Raw genomic sequence first — 23,439 nt, 5'->3', positions numbered from 1 at the left:
GTAGATTGTACATAGTCACTTACGTGAGAAGCGTTCGCTCGCTCGCTCGAGTTATGCTTGCGTTTCGTCGTTTCTCTGTCCGTGGGCACGAGCGTGAGACTCTCCGTTATAGTTCTCCGCATTAGATTGGATCTAATTTTCCAATAGAGAGACCTACCGTTGGCGTGCGCGTTACTGATATTATCGTGCGTCACATCTCTACCGTCCCTTACGTCAAATTAGTTAGATCTCTCTAATATCGCGTGTCCTATATTACCGGACAACGAAATTCGACCGAGTCAAGTCATCTTTTCGAATTAAACGTATTTGGCCAAAAAAAAAAAAAAAAAAAAAAAAAAAAAAAAGAAGAGAAAAAAAAACGTTCCGCATTAATTCTTTTTGTTTTTCCTTTGTTTATGCTCAATGGATAAAAAAGGAGACAAGAAAAAAATAAAACAAATAAATAAATAAAAGAAAAGACGAGGGGAGAGGGAAAGAAAAAGTAATCGTAAAGTAATCGAAAACTTACCGTTTAAGAGAGAAAAAAAAAAAAAGAAAAAGAAAAAAAAAGAAAAGAAAAAGAAAAAGAAAAAAAAGAAGAAAAATGTCGATGTTCGTTATTTAAATTTAATGGTGAAACTGTTTGCACGTCGAGTGACACTCGACGAACGTTTCAATGGACCGAATTCATATACGAGAATTCAAATGTCCGTTCGTTTCCACGTTAGCAAAGGCAGTTTATCATTCCCCGAGAATCGAGCAAGTGCGTTGAACCAAGGAACGATCCAACGATGAATCGTCATTAGGCAGACCGGCCGGACCTAACAACTTCATTGGGAAACGAGACGCACTGGCCCAGATATCGATGCAAATGCGTTTCACGCCTTTTATCGGAAGGCGCGACGCCTCCGGCACTTTGACCAATCGACACCGCGACATCCACCGAGATTGACTTTAACGACTCGAGAAATATACTCGTTATATACATATGTATATATATATATATATATATATATGTATATACGTATATATGTAATTCTCATATAACGTTAGTACTTAAACGATTTTGTCAATTTTTATTTTTTCATTTTACATATTTAAAAAAATAGATACATACGAGTTGATTTATTAATCTTTTGTATTATTTGAATTAGATAAATAAATATTATTTTCTCATGTTCTTTTTCAGATCGATGTTTATATAATTTAAAAAGAAAAAAAAAAAAGAAAAAAAAGAAAAAGGAGAAGATAAGAAAAAAAGCAAGTTCATAACTTAATCCCAGTTTTTTTTTTTTTTTTTTATTTTATTAAATTTCAATCTCCCATATTGCGATTTATATAACGCGGCGTTTCTATGGAATAAAATAGATTACCTATATACGAGATCATAAGAAAAATCATTAGTATTCATTTTTGTGCCATATATCTGACACAAATTATTTTCATAATCTCTATAATGAGAAAGGAAAAAGAAAAAGGAATATGTTCGTACTTTTTCATAATCGATCAGAGTCAGTCAATCAAAGAAAAAAGAGAAAAAAGAGAATAAAAGAAAGATAAAGATAGAAGGAAAAAAAAGAAAAGGGAAAGAAAAAGAACTTGAGATTCGTTTGAATGTTACAAAGATATGCACAAAATCTTTACCAAGATGGCGTTGCTCTCGAGCGATTCATTTTTATGTCAAGCCTGCGGGATCCACGAAGATCTTATCTCTGAAAGAATGTGGCTTGACGTAAGGGAAGGGCCCCGAGTTTCTGCTGGAAAATAAACATCAAAGAATACGAATAAAATGAGCTCGGATCTCATTCTCGTTAGGTGGACGTAACGTTAATCGTCATGCTGTTATTATAAATAACTTCGAATAACTAAGATCTCTGGAAATTTTGCTTAATGTATATACACATACATATATACATATATACATATATACATATATACACATATATATAATTTTATCCTGTTATCGATGAATGGAGCCTTCGATGACGTTATTCTATACGTTGTTTATCTCACTCGAGGTTGGATTTTTGATTTCGAATAAGCGACATACAGAGAAATAAATTATGTATACACTTGTCTGGGTAGTTTAAATTCGTTTCAAATATATCTCTATCTTTCGTTCTTTCTCTCTCTCTCTCTCTCTCTCTCTTTCTCTCCTTCTCTCTTTCTCTCTTTCTCTTTTGAATTTCTTTTAACTCAAGTTAAAGGTACGACGAATTGGGCTTGGTCCAGTATCAGGGGTGAAAATCTTAGGTTGTCGTTATGTCGCGAGAACAAGTAACGAGCCTGTTAAATGCTCCTCTCACGAGCGTGAAAATAAGTAAACGAAGTCCACGGCGATCTTCGCATCTCGAGGTGAGATCTTAAAAAATTCATTCGAAAAGATAAATTCACCCCTTTCGCGCGGCAGAGCTAACTCGTTTATTTTTATCCACCACGTGGATGACTTTCAAACTGAGAATTGATGTTTCCGGTGACGTATCTCTATTTATCTCAATCGTATGACATTTTTAGTTTGCTAAACGACATATCTCGTATTTTTTTTCCTTTTATATATATATATATATATATATATACATATATATATAAAACGTTAAAAGTTTATTAATTATTATTAAACGAAAGCATTAAAAAAAAGTGAAGTGATAATAATAATAATAATAATAATAATAATAAAAGAAATAAAAAAAAAAAAAAAAAGAAAAAGAAAAAGATGAAATCGAAGAAGGGAGAATCTGTTTATAATAAATTATATTGATTTGTTAATTCTCTATAAAGAGAGTTAAGAGAGACTTTGGAATAAAAGAGAAGCAATGTAACGTTATGAGCGATCGCTGATCTATGCGAAGGAGAGCCCTATTGTGCGAATTTAGTTAGATGCATCGTGACAGATGCACTCTTTCCTTTTCTTTATCTCTTTCTCTCTCTCTTTCTCTCTCTCTCTCTTTCTTTCTCTCTCTTTCTCTCTTTCTCTCTCTCTTCGTATCCAGTCGACAACGCGTCTCGTTTAGACCTACAACATCGTTCTAACAAACGACAAACAAATTAATTGTACGCGAGAAACGATTCGCTTGTCTAATCTAGAATAGACAGCTCTGCTTCTTTTGTCGATAGATTATCTACATACACGATTTATTCTTATTAAAATTTTTCCTCCTTTTTCATTCATTTTTATTTTATCATTATCAAATTACTTTTATTTAGATATATATCGTAATAATAAATAGTCAATTAAATTTGTACGTAATTTTAAACGTCGCGTGTATAAACGTAACGTGTGTTTGTATGACTTTCTCTTTCTTTGAAAAATTTAATAAATATAAAAGAAAAAAAAGGTAGTAAATTATGAAATAAAAAAAAAAATTAATTTTAAATAAAAGAGAGAGAGAGAGAGAGAGAGAGAGAGAGAGAGAGAGAGAGAGAGAGAGAGAGAGAGAGAGAGAGAGAGAAAAAGATCTCCCATCCGAAAGATATTAAGCTCCTTATTTTTTATCACTATTAAATTACTTTTATAAATATATATATATATATATATATATATATATACACATACATCATGTATATAACGTGATAACAAAACGACAATTAAATTTAAACGTAATTTTGAATCTCGCGTGTATTTGTATGTTTACATTCGGAATATGTGATAAATATAAAGAAAAAAGAAAAGAAAAAATAATAATTTACAAAATGGAAAAAAAAAGAAATACAAAAATTAATTTTAGATATGATTATTAAAAAAAGAAAGAGAGAGAAGAGATCCTTCTTTACAAATCCCTCCTCATCCCTCTTTTCGTTCACCCGGGAGATATTAAGCTCCATGTTGTTTCCTTTTGGTAGGGTAAATGGCACTGCTAAAGATAGCAACAACGACGGTGGTAGAATTAGCAGCGGCATCTCTGTATCAATTAGACGTGGTATAATATACCAGGAAACGCCGAACAATTATTGTTGTCTGGCCCACATATTGTACTGAGACATAGCAATGCCTGCTGCAGAACCGCGACGTTCCTCGTGCCATCGTTCATTTGCCTTCATTGCCCTTTGACGAGACAACTTTTCTTTTTCTTATCAGCGTGCATTCGCATTTTTTACTTTATTTTAATCGTCCAATTAACGATCGCCTTCTGCGTACGAACCTATCACTTATTTATATTTTAAATTTACACTTGGGAACGTTTGAGAAATATATGGTTAGAATTCGTTTAAAAAAAAAAAAAAAAAAAAAAAAAAAAGAAAGAAAATTCTTATTAAAATTATTTAAATAATTTCAATATTTTTCTATAAAAATTTTTCTATTTTTTTTTACCTATATATATATATAAATAATTTATAATATTAATAATATTATTATTAGTAATACTATTTTATATATAGGTATAATGTACTATATACTAGTAATATATATACTCTTATATATCCCGCATAAATTGTTACAAAAATAGCAAATTATAATAGTAATATATAGGTGTGTATTACTATTAAAAAAAAAAAACAAAAAAAAACAAAAAAAAAAAAAAAAACAATCTTATATACCTTTTGCACTTTCTCTATATATTCCACGTAATATTATAATATTTAATGATCAAATTTATTGCATATAAAAATCAAATTTTACATATGCAATTATAATGTACAAAATCAATTGATTCTTTAAAATATTATTTCGATTTATGACCAAAATTCTTGCATATTTAAAAATGAAAGTTTTTTCTCTTTTTCTTTTCTTTTTTTTTTTTTTTTTCTTTTGTTTTTGCTTAAATCAGTATAGCGTAAATATGATAAATGATGATTTCATCCCTTTGGATGTTGACAGTATCCCGTGTCCCGTTTCAAAGATTACGAGCTGAGAGAGTTACTGAGAGACACGGATAGACCTCGTTATCCTTTCACTTATGAGAGAACGCGACTATCCTTACCGTCGCTCTATTGATTCCTATGCGGGGTGTCCAAGGTCGGATTGCCCTGCCGAAGGTCAATCTACATTCGCCATAGAACCGAGCACCGAGATCCTTTCATTTATGATAATGTTACGATTCTAACTGCTGGAACAAGTGCTACGTTGCGGTTCATGAAAGAAAAAAGAAAGGAGAATGAAGAAAGAAAAGGAGAGAAAAAAAGAAATTAAAGAAAAAAAGGAAAACAGATAAAAAGAAAGAAAAAAAAAGAAAAGATTAAAAAGAAAGAGGAAGAAAAAGAAAAGGAGAAAAAAAAAGTTGAAATAAAAATAAAAGAACGTCACGGAACACCTTCGCGGATATTGACATCGACTTTGAAACGATTAACTATGTGTATGCAATTAGTATACATATACGATATACGTAAATACGTAGATATATCGTATAGCTCGTAGAGTCATAATACGATACAAACTGGAATGAGTTCCGTGTATTTTTTTTTAATCATTTCTTTTTTTTTTTTAACCTTACGTTCAGATATTTAATTATTTTTATATACAAAGAAAAATAGAAAAAGAAAGGGAAGAAATTTTGTTTTCTTTCATTTCTCATTTGATCCTTTTATTCTTTTAATAATTATTAAAGATTCTTCATTTTATTGTTCACGATCTTTACGAGTTATTGACTTTATAGAATATACGGATAGAAATTGGGGGAGGGGTGGGGAGGGGAGGGAAGGGGAGGGGGAAAAAAAGAGAAATGTCGGCATAATCGTATCGACGGAATAAGGAAGAGGGAAAATGTTTTACGATATTATCGATTCATCGATTTCGCCAGACACGAAGCAGTATTTAACTTACTACGCGTACAACGTTATACGTGATCTCGTACGATGCCAAAACGTGAAACTATTTCGTATCTCGAAAGCCTCGCCTTTCATCGATTGATCCTATGACTTCCGTATAGATAAATCGATTTTACTACTCGTCTATAATCTGTCTCGACTTCTTTTTTTTCCCCCGTCTCATCTCCATTTATTTATTTATTTATTTTTTTTTTCTTTTTCTTTTTTTTTCTTTTTTTTTTTTCACGAATTCTAACCAGTTTTATGGTCTATCTCGATGACAATGAATTCTGCAATAGTAGTAAGGAAAATAATTGAAATATTTCAAGTACTAGGAACGTAATCGAACTCGTTAGAAAATTGTTAAAATTTTGTGTAAAATTTGTATGCAAGACACGAACTGATTATTCTGATTAATCGATTTTTATCCCATCAATGGAATTTAAAAATGGTCGAATTTTTTGATTAAATCGATGTTGAGGAATATCTTTTTAAAAAAATTTTTCGTTCACGATCTTTGTATATAAAAAATATAATTTCCTTTTTACACTCACCGTATTACATTCGTAATAATTAATAGATGGATCGTTATTCTATGTGTAAAAAAAAAAAAAAAAAAGAAAAAAAAAAGAAATAAATCAAGTTCATTAGAAAATCGTTAGAAATTACATTTCAACAATTTTTTTTCTGTATGAAATATATCAATTATTTCTCTCTCTCTCTCTCTCTCTCTCTTTTTTTTTCCTCTAATCCGCCGATTAGAATCGTCGAAGTATGGATTTTAATTCAGAGGATTCCATAATAATAGTAATAGTCAACAGATAGATCATTATTCCATGTGCAAAAAAAAAAAGAAGAAAAAAAAAGAAATAAATTAAGTTCATTAGAAAATCGTTAGAAATTATATTTCAAACATTTTTCTGTATAAAATGTATTAATTATTTCTCTCTCTCTCTTTTTTTTCTCTAATCCGCCGATTAGAATCATTAAAGTATGGATTTTAATTCATGGGGTTCCGTTCGTCGGCCAATAGAAGATTCTGACGACGGTGTTCGTCTAACGGTACCTTTGACTCCTCGATCGTCTTCGTCTTCGAGTCTGCTTGCTCTTCGTTGGCGAGACCAACCGCGTAGTATACGTCCTATTACGTCCTCTCTTCTTCCTCTTCCTCCTCCACCTCCACCTTCTCCACCTCCTTCTCTCTCTCTCTCTCTCTCTCTATCTCTCTTTTTCTATTTCTCTCTCTCTCTCTCTCCTCCTTCCTTCTCTTTTCTCCTCTACCTCTCACTCTCCCTCTTCCAGTCCCTCTACTCAATCTTCTCCTACTCTTCTTCATCCCTCGCTTCCCGTAACGCAAGCACGTCGTCGGTGATACGCGTTTCAGGATGTACCTACCTGTGTATATGTATGCGTAGATGTCGTACATATGTACGTACATATACCTATGTATCGCGACGACACGACGAGAAACGAATAATAATAGAATCGCGAAAACGTTTACGCGAAACACTTTCCGTTCGGTCTTTCTTTATTATCTCCTTCTTATTTCTTCTTTTTTTTTTGTTTTCCTTTTTTTTCCCCCTTTTTTTCCCCCTTTTTTTTTTCTTCTCCTTCTTCTTTATTTTCACCGTATGTCGTCCGTGGCCGCTCGATCGCAACTTTCGCGAAATTTTTATCAATGAGCTAATTCCTTTTCTAAGTTTTTCTTTTCTCTCTCTCTCTCTCTTTTTTTTTTTTTTTTTTTTTTTTTTTTTTTTTTTTTTTTTTTTTTTTTTTTTATTTCTTTTTTCACCCTTCAAATAATACAATACTTTGGAGCAATGTAGATCGCGTATCGGATATTATTCAATCCGAACGAAATTTATTTCCATTTATTTATTTATTTATTTTTTTTTTGTTTTTATAGATTTTATCGAACCATTCATGAAATTCGTATCAATGAGTTTATTGCATTTTACTTTATTTTGCTTTTTTAACAGAGAGGGAGAGATTAAAACGTTAGTATATACATAACAAATATTATTATATATCAATACATTGTATATATGTGTGTGTGTATGTATATATATGTATTATATACGCCAGCGACATTGTGATACATTCATAAATCATGACAGTCAATTCTGACGAAATTGATTTTGCTTCTTTTTTTTCTTTTTTTTTTTTTTCTTTTTTTTTATTTTTTTTTTTTATTTCTGGGAGCTGTCCTTTCACTTGAACGAAACATTCGTGAAATTTTTATCAATGAGTTAAATTCTCAATGAGAGATTTTTTTTTTTATATATACAGCAATACGTTAGTATAGATTACTATTATTAATATATATATATATATATATATATATATATATATATGTATATATATATATACACATGAATAAATGTATATTTATGATACATGACATTGATGCATCAATAAATTCTGAAAATGATCAAATAAATGTCCAAGTTTTGATACATCATATAAGATCAATACTATATCGTAGGAGATCGAATCGGGTTTTAATAAGATTTCTATTCGTGGCAACGTTCTTAAGTGGGTACACGACGGAACGCACGGAGTCTGAAGTAATCGTGAAAGTTGTAGTTCCGTCGACATCGATGAAAGTACAAGCATGACGGGATTACGGTTAGTATACGATCTCTACGGCACTTATCGATCACCTAGAGAGACGTAATCGTTCGAGTATCTCTCTCGTCACAGCGTCAACCTTCTAAAATATGTATACATATGTATGTATACGTGTACATAGATCGTGATACGTGAGACTCTCTTTATCGTATGTCAAACTCGGTATAATTGTTAAATGTTCACAGCTTGTTAACTGCCTGTACACACGCATGGGAACTCGTGTATTTATTATTATTTTTTTTTCCTTTTTCTTTTTTGTCTAGATCGAGATATCCGATTTTTACGAATACCTATGTACAGCTTTCCTACTTTTATTTTTCGACGTTAAAACGACAAACGGCATGGATCGTATAGATTTTCAAGGATTTTTTTTACTACATCATTAATTACTCGTACATATATTTTTTTTTTGACCTGTATTTTTTATTTATTTATTATTTTCTTTTTTTTTTTTTTTTTTTTTTTTTAAGCACTATTTCGAGAAAACCGCGAGAAATTAATTGGCATGTTTCGTCTTCCAAAGCGGAAATCTCGACAACGAAGACAACGACGACAATGACGACGACATTGACGACGACGACGACGACGACGACGACGACAACGGCGACGACGGCGACAACGAAGTAACGTCGAGTTTTCGAGAAGAAAGATGTTTCCTGCGGTTGAAGAGAGACAGACATAGAGACGTTCTACACCGCAAAGGACAATATTGACGATTACGAAAATTGAATTCTCGCGGCATTCGAGAGATCGAGCGCGACCTCTTGATTCGAGCGCGGGAAGATACTTTCGATTTCAAATATTTTACATCCAAGGTATTTGTCCATTTTTCTAACAATTTTCTCTCATAATATAAATTACATATACTTTTAACCTTTAAATACATGTATACGTATGCGTATGTTTATTTAAAAGCATGCATTCAACGGACAAACACATTTTCATATATCTCAATGTAATTTTTTCAAGAAGATGATTATAATCTAACATATCGCGTGATTATCATCGATTAATGCCGATCTTAACCGATCTTAACCGATCGAATTATTATCATCGTAAAGAAATACATGTAAAATTCCCTTGAGATCAAACGCGTTTGATCGTGGAAAAACGAAGATATAAAGAGAGAAAAAGAAGAAGAAGAAGAAGAAGAAGAAGAGGAAGAAGAAACGAAGAAAAGCAAGGAAAAAAAAACGAAGAAAAAAAAAATATAGAACAAAAGTGAGTATTAGAGAATACTAGTGGAGAAAATCGGTCGGTTAGAAGGACGAGGCTCTTAGAGATGGCCCTTTTGTGTCGCGTGGAAGGGTAAACCAGGGAAGAAAGAAAGAGAAAAAAGAAGGAAAGAGGAAAGAGAAAGAAAGAAAGAAAGAAAGAGAAATAAAGAAAGAAGGAAAGAAAGAAAGAAAGAAAGAAAGAAAGAAAGAGGGTGAGAAGGAGTACGGGCAGTCGATTACAGTGCCGAAACGAGTGAGAGCAGAGTGGAGCATCTCCGACCAGTTTCGGAGGAGGTTGAAGGGGAGAGGGCCTTCGAGAACGTGAGCGCGCGCGCGCGCGCGCGACGTTCTCCCTACGAAAGAGAAAGAGAAAGAGAGAAAGAGAAAAGCGAAGACGGAGGAGGCGAAAGCCGAGTTTGAGTTTCGGTTTCGTTCGTTTCGCGCCTGCTCCGCCGAGCGGTCGGCGGCGGGAGTCGAGAGTGAGTGTGTATGAGAGTGACAGAGTGAGTGAGAGAGAGAGAGAGAGAGAGAGAGAGAGTCGAGTAATGGAGAAGGAGTGAGCGAGTGAGCGAGAGAGAGAAAGAGAGAGAGAGAGAGGGCGAACGCGCTCTGCTCCCAATAACGACTCTCGCCCTCGGTCAGTCGCGCGCGAACCGCGGAGCCGCGAGCATCTCCTCGTCTCTCTCGCTCCGCAGGCGGAGAGATTCCGGCGTTTCTCTCTCTTAAGAGAGAGAGAGAGAGAGAGAGAGAGAGAGTGAGAGAGTGAGAGAGAGAGAGGGAACGGGAACACACGTGTGCATGGTAAAGCGCATTCGTTAATAGCTGTCCTCTCGTTTTTTTTTTTTCTCTTAAAAAGTCTATTTACGATATATATACATATATATGTATACATACATACATACATATATACACACACACATATATATATATATATATATATATATATATATATATCAGAAATTGAGAGAAAAATTATCTTTGATTAATACGCGTCATAGTAATCGAGTTCGAGGGTACGAGTGTATACGGGTTTTCTGAAGAGGATGAGAAGAGAGAGACAGAGGGAGGACGTACAAGAAGAAGAAGAAGAAGACGAAGAGGAGGAGGAGGAGGAAGAGAGAGGTAAAAAAAATAGATCGATGAGATAGATCGATCGTTATGTTAGTTACGTGGAAAAGGAAAAAAAAGTGCTGCACGTGAATTTGAAAAGAAACGAACCAGTTGAAATTGAGAGGGAAGAAGAAGAAGTAAAAGAAAGAGAAGAAGAAAAAAAAGAAGTAAAAGAAGAGGAAGAAGAAGAAAAAGAAAAAGAAGTACAAGAAAAAGAAGTAAAAGAAGAAGTAGAAGAGGAAGAAGAGAAAGGAGGAAGAAAGTAGTGTGGCGTCTTTTTTCTTCGACACGACAAACAACAGGGAGAGAAAGAGAGAGAGAAAGAGAGAGAGAGAGAGAGAGAGAAAATATATTAGAGGTATGATATGAAAAGATCACGAAATATAACTAGCTCGTAAATTGTTTATTCATTTTTTTTTCTTTCTTTCTTTTCTTTTATTTTTCTCTCCTTTTATTTTCTTTTTCTTCTTCTTCTTCTTCTTCTTCTTCTTTATATCTCTTTGCACGAGATCACTGCTGGTTAGATTCTTTTAAGCTATATACATATAGTGACCGAGCCAAAAGAAATAGGAGAGAGAAATATAGAATCAACGACGCGACTAGGAACGTGCGTACGCGCGCACACACCCGGTAGAACGAGAAAGAGATAGACGGAAAGAGAGAGAGAGAGAGAGAGAGAGAGAGAGAGAGAGAGAGAGAAAGAGAAAGAGAGACAGATAGACAGGCAGTCAGACAGACAGATAGATAGAGGAAAAGAGAAAGAGAGACAGATAGAGAAAGATAGAGAAAAAGAGAGAGAGAGAGAGAGAGAGAGAGAGAGAGACCAAAGCGAGTAGATCGCTACTGGACGGAAAGGCTGCATGCGTGCGTGCGTGCGTGCGTGCGGAGAAGCGCGCGAGAAATAGCGGCCGACTCTCTTGCTATTTTCGAGCCCGCCAAATATCTCTCTCTCTCTCTCTCTCTCTCTCTCTCCCCCTCTCTCTCTCTTTCTTTCCCTCTTCTCTATTTGTGTGTGTGCGCGCGCGCGGTCGAGCTCGACCGCGAGAGTGCATCCACTCCTCCGCTCGCTCCATATGACAGGTAAGAGTCAACTCCACCTACGTTCTTCTTCTACCACGTATTATATCCTCGTCGTCCTCGTCGTCATTATTATCCTTTTGATGTCGTAACCATCACTATCTATGACTATTTAACATTGATTACGTCCTACACACCTGCGCGCGCGCGCGTGCGCGCATGCATGCATGCATGCATGCATAGATACGTGCCTACGTACTTACGTTTATATCTACGTATTATTTTACATTTTTACCACAAATTTGTATCTCTATTTTTGTTTCCGTTCAATCTTTCTCTCTGTCTATCCATCTGTTTGTTTCTATCTCTCTCTCTTTCTCTCTCTCTCTCTCTCTCTCTCTCTCTCTCTCTCTCTCTATCGTCATTCCGTGCGTCCGTCTGTCCGTTCGTCCGGATGTGTGTGTTGTGTGTGCGTATTTATTTCCAAAAGTACATAACACGTATTCGTAGTGTGTGCTGTTTGATCTATCGGAACTCGAATCGTGCGGCCTAAAGCCGCTTATCGACCTCCATCTCCCTATCTTTCCTCCCACTTCGATCTGTGTCACGTTCAAGGTCCCGAGCCCGTATCAGGTTTTCTCGACTTTCTCCGCTACGTAGAGCCGAGCGCGACCGAGCGAACATCGCCGAGGCGCTTTATTGATCGAGCTCTCTGTCCTTTCGGTTTTTACCAACCTATTTCCTTCCACGGCTCGTTCCTTTCTTTTCGTTCCGACGACTAGGAGGACAGACGTCTGTGTGCCGTCTTATTTATTCTTCTCTCTATGTCTTTTACTGTGATAATCGACTTAGAAACTTTGTCGTTACCTTACCGAACCGTACCTTTACGATCGGCCATTCCGTTCGACGTTTTTCTTCGACGTTTATCAGTTAAGGGAATAGATATTATAGTTTTTCGTATTATCATTTTTATTTTATCAAGCATATATACAGGAAATATGCTTAAGATATATACGTATATATATATATATATATATATATATATATATATATATATATATATATATATGTTTTTTTTTTCTCTTTATATAGGAAGCTTAATAATCGAATAAACTTATATATATATGTTCTTTCTTTTCATCAGCTAAGAGATAATCGTATAGATTTTATATAGATAGTTTATTTTTATTAAATAAAGTATATATATATATATATATATACTTTATATGGGGAAATATGCATACTTAGATAGTTTATCTATATGAAATTAATATTTGAGCAGAAATCTGTTAGTGATTTAAAAAAAAAACATATATATATATATATACATATATATAGTATATAATCTTTAGTTAATGTTTATATAATGTATCCGAGTTTCTCATTAATGTAGAAATTTTTCAGAAGTGAAAACATGTTTTTCTTTTCCTTCTTTTTTTTTCTATCTCTCTCTCTCTCTCTCTCTCATAACAGCGTGCATCACGGAATTTCGTTGAACGATAAAACGTCATTAAGATAAAAAAAAAAAAAAAAAAAAAAAAAAAAAAAAAAAAAAAAAAAAAAAAAAGAAAAAGAAGAAAAAAAACAGACGCTTTCGATAAGGTACATATACTTAACGCGTACTTAAAATTCGGCGAGAAAGAGAAGAATTTTTGAAGGTCCATCGTGTGGACGGCGCCGTGATTCGCCTTATCCTTCGCTTTCGCGTATAATTCGGTGCTTAAAAAGAACGTGATCGGCAAGTCGGAGCCGGTCCATGCGTCATCGACGCATGCCGTGGAAAAAGAGGAAGAAAAAGGAGGAAGAAAATACGAGTTTCGTGTACCTGCCACTCCGTTCCCTTCCTCTCCTCTACTTCTTCCCCCACCAACTTTATCTTCTTCTTCGTCTTCCTCTTCGTCTTCCTCTTCTTCTTCTTCTTCTTCTTCGTCTTCGTCTCCGTCTTCGTCTTCCTTTTCTTCTTCTTCTTCTTCTTCTTCTTCTTCTTCTTCTTCTTCTTCTTCTTCTTTTACCTCCATCTTAGCCGTGTGCCAGCCAAAATTCTCTTTAGACTAAACTAAAATGTTCCACCATTTTTGCAAAACATTTGAAAAGTTTATAAGAGAGAAAAAGATTTTATCAAAAAATATTTATAACATATATATATATATATATATATATATATATATATACTTTTTTTTAGAACGAGAAGTTACCACTTTTTGTCCTTTTTTCTTTTTTCTTTTCGTTTTTTTTTTTTTCATTTTTTTTTCATATTTGTTTTATACAAAATACGTATATAATATATTTTATACGAATGGAGTTATCATTTTGAATATCAGTAGATTTTATTTAAAATATAATCTGTAATATGTTTTTATACGGAAAAAAAATAATTTAGTTCACCTTTAATATATGTACATTTTAATCCAAAATACATATAATATATTTCATATGAAAAATGTTACCAGTTTTATTATATATTTTAATGCAAAATATTTATTATATGTTTTATACGAAAAAAAGTTATCATTTTTAATATATGCATATTATATACAAAATATGTAATACATATTATATACAATAAAGTTGTCATTTTTAATATTCATTTCATATAAGATATTTATATTTCATTATTTTTTTTTTCTTTTATTTTTTTTTTCTTTTTTGCTTTTTATTTATTTATTTATTCTTTTTTTCTATTTTCCTTTTATTTTTATATAAAAATTTAGACAAATTTAGATAATCATTTATTTTCTCTCAGATCGTTCGAATAATAACTTTTTGTACATAACACTAACTTATTTTTCTAACTTCAATTTAAAAATTCAAAAATAGAATATTATTCATACGTTGTTTCTTCAACGTGTTAATAACAGAATAGTATTTGGGTGGGTATGAATAGGGGATAGAGGAGAGGAGAGGAGAAATAGAAATAGAAAGAAAGAAAGAAGGAAAAAAAAAGAAAAGTAATAAAATAGATATAAATATTGTCATTGTATATTAAATCTCGTTGCATTGTTGGTTACTTCAACTCCGTTACTGTAGTTAGAAGCTCGCCATGTTAATAATCCGTTAGAGATTTAGGCATTTTTAGGAAAATTCTAAACTACTGTAAACAAGTACATGGTACCGTTGACATTTGCAGAACTATCCAGAAAAAATAGAGAACAGTCTGGTTCTTTCTCTCTCTCTTTCTACCTCTCAGTAGATTCCTTATATGAATTACATTGAATTTGCACGTGTGATAAAACGTATAGATATGAATTTTAGATATGTACATATATATATACCTACATATATACATACATACATTCATACATACATACATACATACATACATACATACATACATACATACATACATACATTCATACATACATATATACATACATATATACGTACATACATAAATCTAAATTTACCTCTATGTATGCACGATGTGTTGAAAATAATATAATTATATGTAAATAAAAATCGAACGATGGATAAGCAAGAAAATGTTTATCTTTTTCAATGACGAACGATTTCTCTTTCAAAACGTTCCTCTTTCGACGTTCGTCTCTTCGTTTTCGCAGTTTACTTGCTTATGCTGCTAGACAGAACGAAAGCTGTCTAAGATCGTTCTGAACTTACATATATGTCTTTATATATATATATATATATATATATATATATATATATATATATGCATGTATGTATGTATGTATATAGAGATACTATGTTCAACGTGCCGCAGATACTAAAGCTACCGGCAGATACCGTTAACACTCTCAGTGTAGATTCTTCGTGTTAACTTAAAACCGAAATAACTCGATGAATATTCATTTTGGAAGTGGCCACATTGTAAATAAAACGTCATGAGAATAAACTGACAGAAACCGTAACGAGTTAGAATGAACGAGAAGAACATTTGTGGAAGGTATCAATTTCGGTCATTTTGCAAAAGAAAAAAGAAAAAGAAAAGGAAAGAAAGAAAGAAAGAAAGAAAGAAAGAAAGAAATATCAAGGAAATGATACGAATAGAGAGGCACAATATTTAGCCTTAAATTCAAAAGTTTTTAAGAATCAAAAGTTTGACTTAACATAAGAGTCAAAGATAATTTTCATAATTAATTACTATTACTTCTGGAGAATTTTTCTTTATCCATATCTTTCTGGATTTTTAATATCACGATTAAGTCTTAATTGTTTCTCTTCGCAAAGATCTGGAAGAATGATTAACCTTAAAATGAATTAGCTCGATAATAAGAATGAGTCAATCGTTTTGATTTTCATTCGGACTTTATCACTAGGAACACTTTTAATCGATTTAGGAAACTTTGGCCCAATCCATAGACTATTAAGAGATAAAAAATAATTTTTAAACAATAGCAATGGCTAAGGAAGGAAGTCAGATTTTTTAATTTCTTTATTTTTTTTATTTTTTTTATTTTTTTTTTTTCTATGTTGATCATCTCACGAATAAAAAGAGAAAGATGTATGGGATATCGAAAGTGCATCGATGTATCTTGTATTCCGTTGGAGAATCCCGTATGACCGACGGTTACATATGTAGGCACATGCCAAGAATATAATCATTATCGTTCGGTAAGTGGTAACTTTGAGTTATTACATTGTCGCTTACGATTGGCGGGCACGTGATTTACGTGGTCACGCGACTCGAAGCGTTGGAATTTCAATGATTGTTCGGACTTACTATTTCCCTCTGGTTTTGTCCTTTTCCTCTTTCTCCCTCTCCCTACACTACCCTTTTTCTCTCTTTCTCTCTCTTTCTCTTTCTCTCTCACACACACACACACACACACACACACACATACACGCTCACGCACACGCACACGCACACATTTATCTTTTTATCTTCGTTAAAAAGTCATTATTAACATTTGCCTGTCGTCGGTATTACGTGACATCGTGTAATTATATAAAAGTTATTAAAAAGTCATAAAGAACTACGAGTTAATAAAATTTAATCAAATAATTGACTTTTTCTTTTTCTTTTTTTTTTTTTCTTTCTCTTTTTTCTCTCTTTTTTTCTTCTTCTTTTCCTTTCGATTCGAATTTCTTCCGATTATGGCTGAAGTATATTCGTCCTCGCTTGGTATTTACTACTATATCGTTGTAATTCTAATGCGCGGTTAGAGAAGGTCGAAGATCAATTAAGCTGGCTTAGAATCGAAGATAAATGATGACCAGCTAGCGAGAAGTTTGACCTTGGTCCTCTTCGCTCGTTTGTCGTAATCGTAATCGTAATCGTAATCGTAGTCGTAGTCCTAGTCCTAGTCGTAGTCCTAGTCGTAGTCGTAGTCGTAGTCATAGTCGTCCGCACCTTGAGAAACGTTCGTTTCCATTATGGGTTTTCTCGTTTACTTAACGCGTAATACGCCGCGTGTCGCTCGAACACGTTTTCTTTCTCCAACATATGTATGTATATATGTATGTATGTATGTAGGTATGTATGTATGTATATATGTATGTATGTATGTATGTATGTATGACGTTAGATAGATATTTATTTGCCTTGACTTACGTTAAACATTGAATTCGTTGAACACGAAAAATTCATTGATTCTCGCGTTAAAACAAATATTTGACTTTTAGATCTGTCGTTTAATAGTTAGAAGGATATATTAGTGTCGTGTAATAACGACGTTTCGATTTTTTAATTTATTTATTAGGAGTCACGTAAGAAAAAAAAATTTCCATCGATCAAAGAAATAATCTAAAATAAATCGATATATACACATGTATCATATATATATATATATATATATATATATATATATATATATATATATATATATATATGTATATATGTTATAAATGTTATTAGAAAAGGTGTCATTTGGTTCATACTTTCGCTCTCATTAACGCATTATAATTTTCTAAATTCTCTTTCACTAAACCGGTTATATTCGTATCGATCGGTGCGCATAACGCTCGCTCGTTCTTTATTATCATTCGCGTGCCGGTCAGCCTTTAAATAACTGAAATTCCCTCCCGCGAGAGAAGTTAGTCTCTCGCTTATCTCAACGCGCCACCACGCTAACCCTAATCATACCATCTATGATTATACTCTACTCTGTAATATGGTATTACGTATGATCGGCTTACGTGTGACACGCTGAAAAATAGAGAAAACACTTTCTTCCGTTCTACTTACATTCTTTTCTTTTATTTCTTCCTCTTGCTCGTTATATATCCTTCGTCATATTATATTATTTATTTATTATACTTCATTGTAATAGATTACAATCGTAAAGTATTATTACTATTTACTGCTACTATTACTATCACTAGTACTAGTAGTTCGACCAAACCACATTCTTATTCGCGATATAATCATTTTCTAACATTTATCATTCGATCTATTCTCTTTTTTTTATTAAGAAGCGATTAAAAAAAAAAAAAAAAAGAAAAAAAAAAAGAAGAAGAAGTTGCACTTTTCTCTAAAATTTTTGTATCGTAGAAAAAAAGAAAAAAAGAAAGGGACACAGGTATACAAGAGAAGGATTGTTTTTGGTGAATGAATTTCTTTTTTCTTCTTTTTATTTATTTATTTTTTTTTTTTTTTTTTTTTTTTTTTTTTTTTTTTTTTTTAATTTTTTTTAATGAGAAATAATAATGTTTCGTAGGGAGTGTAATATAGCTTGGGTGGTCTTGGAAAGCATTAACCGGTCGCATGGTGTAAGAGTACGTACATACGTACGGGTGCGTTGCCGATCTGAAGCGTGCTTTAAAAGCTCCGCACACCGGCCGCAGGCGTCATTAGCCAAATAACTGCGGCGGTCCGCGTACGTTATTCCCTTTTCTTCTTATTACCAACAAGAGGATTCGTACGCGTTCATGAGATCGCACCGTTGCCAGTGACTTTTTGAAGTTAAAAGAAAGAGAAAAAAATATAATACCTACAAAAAAAAAAAAAAAAAAAAAAAAAGAAAGAAAGAAAGAAAACGAGGAGAAAAGAAAAAGATAAAATAAAGTGAAATAAAATTAAATAAAAGGGGAAGGAAAGGAAAGGAAAGGAGAGGAAAGGAAAGAAGAAAAAGCGGAGCCGCAAAGCCAAGACTTTTTTCTTCTTCTTTTTTTTTTTCCTTTCTTTCTTTTCTTTTTTTTCCTTCTCTTTTTGTTTTTGTTTTTTTCTTTTTGTTTTTTCTTTTTTTCCTTTTCTTCTTTTTTTTTCAAGAAAAAGATTGCATCGTCCGTTGCTCCTTCTCGGTCCCTTCTCTGCGGTTGCGGCATGCCATGTAATTTCGATGCTCGCGTATAAAGAATATGTTAACGCTAAATTGTTCTGCCATTCTGTGTTCCCTTCTGTACCTGTCTTTATTTAGGTCCTCCTGTGCTGCGTATTCGTTTGGTCTCTGTTCAGTATCAGTTTCGCATCCTGCCACACCCCTTCCCCCGACCCCCCTTCACCTTTCTCTCCCGGCCACCTTCCCCTTCCCCCCTCCCCCCTATATCGGACCTGTTTTAGTCCAGATGCTGTGTCCTCATCTTTGTCTTTGTATCTCTATCTGTGTCCGTGTCTTATGTCTCCATGTTCCTCTCATCAGATTCTGTTTCTCTCTTGATTTTAATGCGTTCTCATTTTGAACCTAATCCAATTCCAAGTTTGTCTTCTTTCTCTTATAACCAACGATATTCCTGTTCTTGGTGTCATTGTGCACCAAGTGTGTTCTATGAATATCTGATCTTAAATTTTTCTCATGTTAGAACCGATCTGAAATCTTGAGTCCGTCTGCGTTTTATATCTGCGAATCTACTTTTTATTTTATTAATTGCCCACCTCCAACCCCCCCACCCTTCTCTTCTTCCTCCTCACCTCCTCTGCCCTCTTCTGACCTCTTCCTATTTGTATCGATCTTAATTTATTCCTACGTTAGATCCAAATCTAATTTTGAATCTTTTTATGTCATTATATCATTGATAGCGCTGTTCTTTCATTATCCCCTCTCTCTCTCTCTCTCTCTCTCTCTCTCTCTTTCTCTAGTTTTCTTCGTCTCGATATTAATCTATCCTGTTCTAGTCTGAAGTGGTATCTCTATCGTCTGTCTGTCTATTTCTATTCGTATATATATATATATAAATTTTTCTTTCTTATTTTAGTCCATTTCTCTTGATCAAATAATTAATTCTCGAAATACGTATGTTTTTACGTACTATCATTTATCAAAAACATAATCATGAAGCTTTCTATCACGGATCATTGAGCAAACGGAAGTAATTACAGAAATGAGAAAGCATATAATAATGATTTCGCCCTCCTTAATTTCCATCAAAGCCTTGACTGAAAGTTCAGATCAAGCAAAAGCGCAGATTCATAAGCGTGCTGTGGAAATTGCGTAAAAAGTTACCGGCAAGTACGGCCGCTTAAAGGCTGCCTTAATCGTAGCTAGCAAACGTTAGCGCTGACGCTTCGTGTAAAACGTGCGAGTAGACTGCTAACGCTCGTAAATCATTCGTGGGTCGCATACGTTTCGTTCGTATTTCAACGGGTTCCTGCAAGAGACACGAGTATTGCCGTTCCCTCATTCCCGGCACTTTATATAAATGTCTCATACGAATCTGGTCGAACGCGTTCCTCTAATTTCTTTCGATCTTTCCTGTTTTCTCTCTCTCTCTCTCTCTCTCTCTCTCTCCCTTCTCTTTTAAATTTCATCTTTATTCTCGCATTAGTGCCACCACCTCGTACATTCGTTTCAATAATAAGTAATTAGTTCAGTCTCCTATATTCTTATCTCTTGGGATATATATAAAAAAAAAAAAAAAAAAAAAAAAAAAAAAAAAAAAAATTAAAAACCAGTACTCTCCATTAAAACAAGTCTATCAACAACTACATTATTATTAACATTTAAACATATTTCATATTTATCTGTTGCTTGAAATTAATTCTGTAAATAATACTAAAAAAGAAGAAAAAGAAAAATAATAATCGTAATAAATCCAATATCCGTATATTAAAAGAATGTTAAAAATTTATCGGTCTTAACTTTATCATTAACATACGTTTTAAAAGTGTCATAAATTAATCTCGATTAAACATTTCATATACATACTTGCACACGATACTTCTGTGATCTGGAATTAGTCTCATAAATATTAATAAAAAAAAAAAGAAAAAAAAAAAACGAAAAAAAAAAAGAAATAAAAAAGAAATAATAATATTAATAATAATAATAATAAAAAAAATAAAATATCTATATTTATACATCAAGAGAATATTAAAAATCTATTGATCGCAACTTCATTACTAACGTTATAAAGAGTCTCATAAATTAAATCAGTCAATTAACATTGATTTTATATGCGCATACGTACGTACGTATCTTTACGAAACTTGTTAATTTTAAATCAATATTATAAATAGAAAAATCCGTCGTAAATTTTTTACGTCTCAGAACGATATTACGTAGGATCTATTCGTAAGAAATAGAATTAAAATGGGAATAGTTGAAAACGTTTTCGAATGATTAGAATCGTTCGATCTCATAATGATCTAGCTATGGTTTAATCCTTAGAAATCCTTAGACGGGCAAACTCGTAATCGGAAGCTACGTACGACGTACCAACGTCTATAGAGCCGTTCTAGAGAGGCACATAAAACGTAGGTACACGCGATGAATCACGAACACGATATTTCCTAAGTGCTCGCACGGGCCGATGCGTGTTCTTGAACCCCAGGAGAGCCGAGGAGTCCAAGGTTGTGGGAGTAGTAGTTTCTCTTTCTTTCTCTTGCTTTCTCTCTCTCTCTCTCTCTCTCTCTCTCTCTCTTTCTCTCTCTCTTGAAGTAGATAAAGTGAACGAGATTCGAACTGGTCGCACGACGTAGTCGTGAACCTAAGCTCAGTACAGTAGTCGTATTCTAGATGTACTTCTCGCAAAGCTGCCCTTCTCTCTCTCTCTCTCTCTCTCTCTCTCTCTCTCTTTCTCTTTCTGTCTTTTTACCTGTCTCTGTCTCTGTCCCTATATCTCTCTTTCTTTTTTTATATATGCGTGTGTGTGTGTGTGTGTTTCGTCTATGTAGATATCTATACATATACTTGTATATGTACCTGTTTCGTGTCGTATCTAAGCAGCCTCTAGGTTGCTAGATCGAAGAGCCACGATCCATAGAAAACGATTTCTTATTCGTGTTTAGTCCTCGCGAGTTCTAGCCTCCTCTATTGTCCTCTCTCTATCTCTATCTTTCTCTCTTTCTCTCTCTTTCTCTCTCTTTTTCTCTTTTATTCTCTCTCTCTCTCTCTCTCTCTTTTTCGTTCTTTCTTTCTCTATCTTTATCTCTATCTCTATCTCACATAGACACATACACACACTTTTAAATGAGGGATACTATATTTCTTTACCTTTTCTATCCCTTTTAGCTAGCTCATCCTTTTATCAAGAATAAAAAGGATAATGGAGAAATTCGAAAGAATATTCTTGATTATGTAACTTAATAGAATTCTTTGGAATTAACGATTACAAAAAAAAAATTAATGAAATCCATTTAATATTAGAAATGCAATGACAATCGGATTAGAAATTATTATTATTAAAAATATTCGTTCGTTTGTTTTTTTTTTTTTTTTCTTTTTTCTTTTTTTCTTTTTTCATTTTATTAACTAATTCGTAGTTAACGATTAGTTCATTTTTATGTTAAATAATTAGATTCTCTTATTTATTGTATATAGATATTTATTATTATTGAAATCAATGTGAGATGAAATAATAGTAGAGAGAGAGAGAGAGAGAGAGAGAGAGAGAGAGGAGAGTGAGAAAAGAAGAGGACGTATATTCGTTTTTTGTTAATTTAAGATGGCATAAATGACATTAATGCTAGTGCGCGGGGGTGAAAAAGAGAGAGATAGAGATAGAGCAAGGAGTGCGGCTTCCTTCGAAGGCTCGTAAATTATCGGCGCACTTAGAAAGTGGTGAACTCTCGGCAGGTGCTCTTTTCTTCTTTTCTTCTTTTCTTCTTTTCTTCTCTCTCTCTTTCTCTTTTCGTCCTTCATTTCGTTCTCGAGATCTCTAATCTCCTATCACCAAACGATATTGCGATAGCCCTGCTATCTTTATTTACCGATTGATAAGCACAGATATATATATATATATATATATACGTCTCTTTCTCCCTGAACTTCTGAGATTTTTTTTTTTGTGAAATGTTATTGTGCACAAAAAGAAAAAGAAAGAAATAAGAAATAGAAAAGAATGAAAAATAAAAAATGAAAAATAAATAATAACGGTGGTGTACTACGTACTATAAAAGAACTTTTGTACAACGTAGGTCCACCCCCGCATCACAACTTGTTCTGACTCATTTCCAGCGGCAACATTCGAGCCATTTCTTTTTCGTCGAAGGCTAAAAGCCACGAGAGCGATCCTTGATATCTGTTTTTAGCTTTTCGATGCTCTCGGCCGCTGCACTTCGTCGCTTCTTTCATCGTCCTAACGGCAAAAGGGATTTCGACTATAATTAGATCGTTATAGTCGTATAAAATCTTCACGGTACGGGGATCAGAGAAAGATGGTTTACGAATATCGGGAAAGGAGAGAATCAAAAGAAAAGAAAAGGAAAGAAAAGTGAAAGAGAGAGAGAGAGAGAGAGAGAGAGAGAGAGAGAAATCAAAATACGCGAAACAAATCTTTTTTTATTTTTTTATCTTATCACAAAAACCAATCCATTCTATAATATATATTTATATTTTTTTATATATATATTTTTTTTTATCATAACATAGAGTGGATCCAAAAGCCGTTTGGGTGAACCAAAAAAGTTCTT

General features: G+C 33.3%; 1 protein-coding gene across 7 annotated transcripts in view; it reads left to right on the top strand.

The window, feature by feature from the left end:
• The window catches only part of LOC124948812 (solute carrier organic anion transporter family member 74D), a 95,456-nt gene that overhangs the window by 22,947 nt on the left and 49,070 nt on the right, over nucleotides 1-23,439 (top strand). The window contains exon 1 of one of the 7 annotated variants that reach the window (XM_047493021.1): nucleotides 8,904-9,167. The exons of 1 other annotated variant lie outside the window; for it this stretch is intronic. The gene's annotated coding sequence lies outside the window, so the exon portion shown is untranslated. 5 more of the 7 variants (XM_047493017.1, XM_047493018.1, XM_047493014.1 and 2 more) reach the window with 5 other exon arrangements.

The sequence above is a fragment of the Vespa velutina genome, chromosome 4 (assembly GCF_912470025.1).
Source record: "Vespa velutina chromosome 4, iVesVel2.1, whole genome shotgun sequence".
Taxonomy (NCBI): Eukaryota; Metazoa; Arthropoda; class Insecta; order Hymenoptera; family Vespidae; genus Vespa; species Vespa velutina.
The sequence above is the reverse complement of the archived record's forward strand: the minus strand, read 5'-3'. Positions and strand labels throughout refer to the sequence as shown.